Below are 6768 nucleotides of genomic sequence, written 5' to 3'. Positions count from 1 at the left end.
TACAGGTATCTAGGAGAGATCTGTGTGCTCCTCATGCCTGTGCCTAGAGCACCACGTGGCATTTTGCTGTCTTTTTCAGTTTACATCCTTCCCTTCACAACAGTATCTTAACAATGTAATAAAGGTCTTAGATTCACCCTCCTTGTGTGTGTTGAAAAAAGATAAATTTTTCTTTATCTTATTTAATCTAGTGCATAGGTGAGGATTTCTTACAGATCACACTACAGTGTAAAATCTGAGCACTCATCTTCTGCCTAAGAAGTAAGGGCTTTAACTCAGAGAAGCCAGACACCATTTTAAGAACATTATTAGAAGCTTGCTTTAGGCATATTTTTAACAGAAGTTTTCTGTGTCATAACATTTGGCACATTACAAACTACTATCTCATTTATTTTAGCAGAGAGTGTCTAAATCAGATAGCTGAAGATCTAGTGAATAAATTCAAAAGCATGTGAGTTCTTCAGGCTTTCTGAAGGAGAAGTCAGGAGCTCAAATCTGTGTCAGAATTTCAAAACAAATATTAAGCAACATAAGAAATGACTTTCTAAAATCAGGCTTTCTAAAAAGAGTTTACTAAATGCTATAAGGTCTGCGAATCAAAATTGTTAGTATTAGAGCCATACTGAATGGGACACAAGAAGAAGAAGGTGCATCATATGACCACAAATGTATTAACCATATTCAGCATGAATACTTAGAAAAAGAGGGAAATTGGGCTTTTCACAGAGAAGAATTTTCAAGCTCACATATATTGAAAACAAGAACTACTGCCTTAACCCTGGTTGCCTGTAGTGTCCTGTCCCGCAGGACCAGCCCTAGTGGAATGAGTAAGAGATTACTGGGTGCACAGAGTCTTCAGCTGCTGCAAAAAGAATTAGTTTTGCTTAGTTCAGCTACACTAACTTTTCAACGGAACTAAGTCACACCAAGACCAGTGACTTCATCAGAGCCCTTTTCTTGTCCATATCATATAGTAAAACCTCTTAGCTTTTCCTCTTCTTTTAGCTACTAACAAATAACCTGCTTTGGAGATAGCTCTGCGTTAATAATTCAGCTTTACTTTATGCTCATCCCCAATACAAGCAGAAAACTTGACTGGTGCCTCTCCTTTGTCCTATCCAATGCTTCCAGGGAGCCTGCAGCCAGAAATGGTCCAGAGAGGGAAGGAAGGATGGCAGCAGTGACCACACTTTTCTCAGTCTAACACTGAGCACAGCTTTAGCAATTTAGAGCATGAGAAGACATATTTTGTTATCAAAGACATAATAGGTAATTACAGAGTGTGTGGAAAGTAGATATTTTCAGTATTCCCTCCACTAGGTTTATTTAATATGCAGAGTTATTGAGAGCATCTTCTGATATCAGCTCCAGGGATATAGATTTCCTTTGTTTAAAAATAGGTCAGAAGGAAACCTGACACTTCCTTGGCTACCTGATTGCTTTGTCTGCAAGTCCAGAATATCATCTGGAAATAAGAAATAAAAAAGTGCCAAAGGGCCTTTAGTAACTTTTAGTACTAAATTTATTCATTGCTCTTCCCCCCCCCCCCGCAAGAACAATAGAAGTTCACAGGTTTTTCAGCAGCAGTGTTATAAGCATCTAATTGATTTCTTGTGTAGTCCAGAGCAGATAGGGGAAGTAGTTTGTTGGAGAGGATGGTTTCTTACTGGTGGGGAAGGTCCTGCAAGATGTGCCTCTGATGGCAGCTTCACATGTGATGGAGCAGATACTGCTATTGTGTCTGAGTTGAAAAAATCATTGAAAAGCAGCTCATGCTTCTCTTCCTCTTTTTATTCACTTCATCCAGCTGCACCAGTGAGGAGCCCTGTAATAACATGAATGAGTAATTTCTTATGTTGCTTAATATTTGTTTTGAAATTCTGACACAGATTTGAGCTCCTGACTTCTTCTTCTATGATGACTTGGTTTTAAAATCAGTTGTGGAGCTGTTAACACTTGATTTAAGGAGTAAGAACAGGTGCCAGCTCTGATCAAGCAGAGACATGCTTCTGAGCATTTGAGAGCAGAGTTAGTCTCTGGAATGGCTCAAGGATTTTTTGTGTATGGTGCAGTGATTCTCTGTCTGTAGTCTCAAAAATATTTTTGTGTTCCTGAGGCATACATAGAGACAGCATCTTTGCACGCAAACAAAGGGAACTTGTTTTTGTACCCTGACACTGAGTCTCAGTCAGGGACACCATCCAAGGTGGAGAAATGGGAACAGGAGGAAGAGAAAACTTCATAGGCTCTATCAAGCAGGATTTTTTCCAGTGTGCATGCTCTGGCTCAGGGTGTTAGAAGGGAGCTTCGAAAAATCCCACTCCCATTGCCTGCACACATGAATGTCAAAGGGTGAAACAGATTGCTTTAGCTATTCTATTTTTTGGCATGTAAAAAGCCAAACTCTTCCTCATCTCTTGTAGAAGAAAAGAACATTGCTCTTTAGTCTATGTAGGTGCTGGTTTTGGCTTTTCCCCCCAATTTTTAACAGTCAGTGAAAGCATAAAGGCATCAAGAATGAACAAATAAACAAACAAATGCAACAAACAAGAGCCATATTCTTAATTCCAAGTGGCAATGTGTGACTTTTCTTCTGGGAATCCCACTTATCTCTACAGAGATGTCCCAAGGGTCCAAACTGCCCCTGCTCCACTTTTCAGCAGGTCTCTCTCACTGTAACTTGTGGTGACTTATCCTACTTTGTCCCCACAGGATCTCACTGTTACTACGCAAGGAAAACCTAGCCCAAGTTCCTCAATGGTAAACCTCCAGCTGGCCTGTGTGGCATGCATGGCACAGTGAGTGGCAGGCTCAGCAGAGGTTGGCCGTGGCTGAGATATGTGAGAAAGCTGGGAAGGCTTTTCCTCAGGAATCTATTGAATCATAAATGCAATGTACCTGGCAGGAACATCTGTTTGCTGTCTCTTCCAAAATGGATGTTGGGAGGAATCAACAAGCAGAACTGCTGGTTCATCAGACTGATAGGGGTCAGGGTGTGAAAGGGCACCTAAATCATGCATGGGTTGATGAACAAATTAATGGAAAAGAATTCTCTGGAGGATTGGCTAATGCACAGTGACTGTGTCAGGTTTGGGAGGTCTGTCAACTGGAAAAGGTGAGAGGCTGTGAGGAGGACACTAGAGGGAAGAGGCAGAGATGCCTGTGTTCCACAGCTGGATGTGCTTATGTGGTCATAGAGTTTACAGCCACAGGAGGAACCTTCAGTCCAGTCCAGGAGAACTGTTCTTATTTATATTTATGCAAAAGTACAAGAACTATTTTGAAATAGCAAACCATTAGAAGAGTGGTTTGCTCTTTGAAAAATGTTCTAGGAATATTTTTGAAGGTGGCAAAAATGACAGGGGATATTGTTTTTCCCAGTGCATTTTAACAATACTACTCTCTGCTCACTCATCTAAAATGTTTCTAACATGTTCATGCATAGTCAGGGATATTGACATTGCTGGGAACAGTGGGGCTTGTCCATCTCAGATGGGTGACTTCCTCCTTTGTCATGGGGAAGAATTTTAACTCAGAATTCTTGTATGGGCTCTTAGCACTAAGTCATACATTATCTTTTAGGAATTCTGTGAGGTAGAAGGAAATTACAAACTGTAGGTAGAAGAGGTGACTTCAGTCTTGCAAGAAACCTTCCCTATAGATGTTTTAGTACTTGTGACTTACACTGGAGTGTGATACTAATTGTTAGTGCCTCTCATGTTTTCATGAGAGCCCACTAATCCAGTGTGGCTCCATGTTTGGGCCATCAGATGAGAATGTTCTTGGAAACTTCCTCTAATTAAGTCCCACTAGCTCCAGTGGGTGTTAAGAGCCGTTCTACATAAACATGTGAGTCTCACTGGCTGTTCTGCATTCTAATGAATATTTTCATTTGAGCTCTCTCTTCTGTCCTGAAGAAAAACAAAGATGTCTAAAGGACTTCATTTGCCTGGACAGATGCCTCTGCTATGGAAACTGTCTGTAGAATGTCCCCATAGCCTCAGCTCACCAAGCATTGATTTAGGTGAGGCCTCTGTCAGGGCACGGACAGTCCAGCACAATGTTTTCTTAGCTCACGAGGCAATGAGTAACTTAGATACACTTGGCACCCTCTACCAGAGTGGCACAGCTCTCACATGACAGATCAGTGTGGTTAAAAACAGGAAGGTCAGCTTCCATTTTTAAACCATGGGGTGCAGTACAAACACTAGGATATATGAACTTGTCATATCTAGCAGTGATCAGTGCAGTTAAATGATGCAACTGGCATAATGTCAGGAGCTGGTAATTAATCTGAAACACATTCAACCATGGTTAACAGTCTTTACATTGACTGACAATAAACCAGCACATATAAAGAGAGCCACGATACAAAATGCATACATTTTTTGTTACATGCATTTTTGTGTTGACAAAAGAAAACCTAGGTGCTGGATTGTTTGCTGTTTGAATAATGAGAAACCAGAGACAGAGCACAAACCATATCTCCTCTTTGTGGTTTTGTTCTTGTGCTTCCTGCCAGTTGGGAAGACAGCAGTTTCTTGAGCAAACTCTTTATACAAACAACCAAGGGTTGATCACTGGCAATCTTGTACAACCTCTGTGCACCATATTAGTTTGATTGACCTGCTGACAGTAATAATTTAATTACTCTGACAGGCACAGAATCCAGGTTGCAAATTGTGGGTGTGTATGAACAAGTTATTTTTTAATGATGAATGTAAAGCCAACAAGTAGAGAAACAGTCATCAATTGTACATGCCGATAAGGCTTCTGCTGATGGAGGACCATCTCTGTTCCCTACTGTACAGAAAGAATACAAAAAGATAAAGTAATGATGTTAGCTCCTTAAAATACTGAAATTTGACTTATATATATATACACAGAATTTAACTATTATCATTAAAAAATGGAATTTTGTATTATTTTTTCTTATCTGCATAATTTGCCAGTGAAATTTTGACTTTAAAAATTTACCCCAAAAAAGTAGCATATTAGTACAAAAAATACAATAATAAAATCTATTCTAGTTTAATCTCATCAAAGTCAATCTTTTTGGTTGAAAATATCTGCTGTGTGTAGTATTTTTAAAAACTAAATTATAAGAGAAGAAAAAGAAGTGAAAATTAGCAGGACTAAATCTGCTAATAAGAGACTAAGCTGCAAATTAGTTTAGGCAGAAATATCTATTAGGTTCATCATAAAGCCTAACTGAGTAACATGTTAAAATAAGGAAAAAAATTGCCACAAAAGATCTGATATTTTCTTGCTGCTGAATTACATAACTTGTACAGGTTCAAAACTGTATTTCAAGGGATTTAGGTGTACAAAACCAGAATAATGATGAATGACATGGTGAATTGTAATAGTGTCCTGTCATGTGTGTGGGGACTTCCCCAAACCTCCAGAGTCTGATTTGAATACTGTTTGAAGAAAATGGTTGGGGTGCTCTCTAGTCACTGGCCTTAACATGGTCTATTCTTGATGGGGGTTTAGCTTCTGGCTTTACTGAGAAACAAACACCTCATGCTTATGCCATTTGGTAAGGAGAAACATGATTAGTCATTTAAACATCTGATGGCCAATTTTTTTCATGGATGAGGCTGCTGAAGTGCCTCACATGAGCATGTGCTTCAATGTTCACCTGAGCTAGTATCTCCACTAGTCATCTGGACAACCTCTACAGCAGTCTGCTGGCTCCGGTCAACAGTGACTCTTTTTAGTCCTGGAGAAGCTTGATACATTTTATGCTCATTTTATGCTCACAGAATCTCAGAAAAAAAATTACATTATTGCATTCTTCAGTTAATTCCTAGAAAAACACCATGAAATGATAATAGAAGATACAGAAACAGAAATAAAAGAAGAAACAAAAAAATTGCAAAATTTTCTTATTCACCAGTACAACCAGGCTGGAAACTTGCTGGGTAAGGAATGCTGACTACAGCTTGTATATAGAACCTAGCTTGTACAAATGTAGTGTCCTGTCAGAATATCTCAAGGTATTGATTTGCACAATTTACTAGAGTATGTTCTTTAGAGTGCATAAGATTGGCATCAGGTCCCACACAACCCCAGTAATGACCACCCCACTTCCTATTCTTTTATGAGATATACACGCTATTTCTCTCTTAGTCTATGGACCACCCCTGAAAAATGCACATAAAGTGTCCACCAAATATCTGTTGAATTAAATTAATTCATGATTTTGGGGTCCATCTTTTGTGGTGGTTCCTCAGGACAAGAGAGGTGGTGTGTTGGATGGACTTACTGAGCAGCAATGCCGCCTCAGGTTGGGTCACTGCTGCGCTGCAACTGCTTCTTGTAAGGCTTCTCCTCCATTGTTTTGGGAAGTTTCTCTTATCATAAGTCCTGAAACATGCAACTCTACTCATGGCTTACAATAATTTAAAGCTCTATCCATTACATTCTCCACCCCTGTTCCTTTTAGACCAGGTTGTCTGGTTTAACCCTGCAACAAACCCCTCCCCTTATTTTCAGCTTGGCTGAAATGAGGGGTTCCTTCCAGAGTCCACCAGTAGTAGCACAGTTCACATCCTAGTCTTCCGTGGGCTGCAGGTGATCTCTGCTCCATCATAGTGTCATTGACACCACAGTCCCTTCAATTCTTCCCAGGAGCTCCATCCTGTCCAGTCTCCCAGCACGGAAAGCAGCAGCACCACACTGGCACAGGCAGCACTGGTGCTTCACCATGGTCATAATCAAGGAGTTCCCAGGCAGAACACAGGTAGGTGATGAGCACTACAG

The sequence above is a fragment of the Molothrus aeneus genome, chromosome Z (assembly GCF_037042795.1).
Source record: "Molothrus aeneus isolate 106 chromosome Z, BPBGC_Maene_1.0, whole genome shotgun sequence".
In the NCBI taxonomy this organism is placed as follows: Eukaryota; Metazoa; Chordata; class Aves; order Passeriformes; family Icteridae; genus Molothrus; species Molothrus aeneus.
Note: the sequence above shows the minus strand (reverse complement) of the source record.